The following is a 310-nucleotide window of genomic DNA, read 5'->3' on the forward strand; positions in this document are numbered from 1 at the left end:
ACCATGGTGTGACCTCAGGACATGGTTCCTCTTCCATTCCCATTGTTCGTGCCTCCTCTCTAACCTGTGAACGGTAGATACGAGCTCATCCGTTTGCTTTAGTTCTGGGAGAGAGAACAGAACAAGGAAATGGGAAAGACACTTAAAGACTTCACCCCCCATGTACAATTTACATTCATAGTCTGGACATGTGTACCCATAACATTATGTCTGAGCAAACACCATTGTGCCCTGTAACAAACTTGAATACGAACGAATCCTAATTTCTGGAGAGCTTCTAATTTTGGGTGAAAAAAAAAAAAAAAAAAAA

Source organism: Etheostoma cragini, chromosome 1 (genome assembly GCF_013103735.1).
Source record: "Etheostoma cragini isolate CJK2018 chromosome 1, CSU_Ecrag_1.0, whole genome shotgun sequence".
Taxonomy (NCBI): domain Eukaryota; kingdom Metazoa; phylum Chordata; class Actinopteri; order Perciformes; family Percidae; genus Etheostoma; species Etheostoma cragini.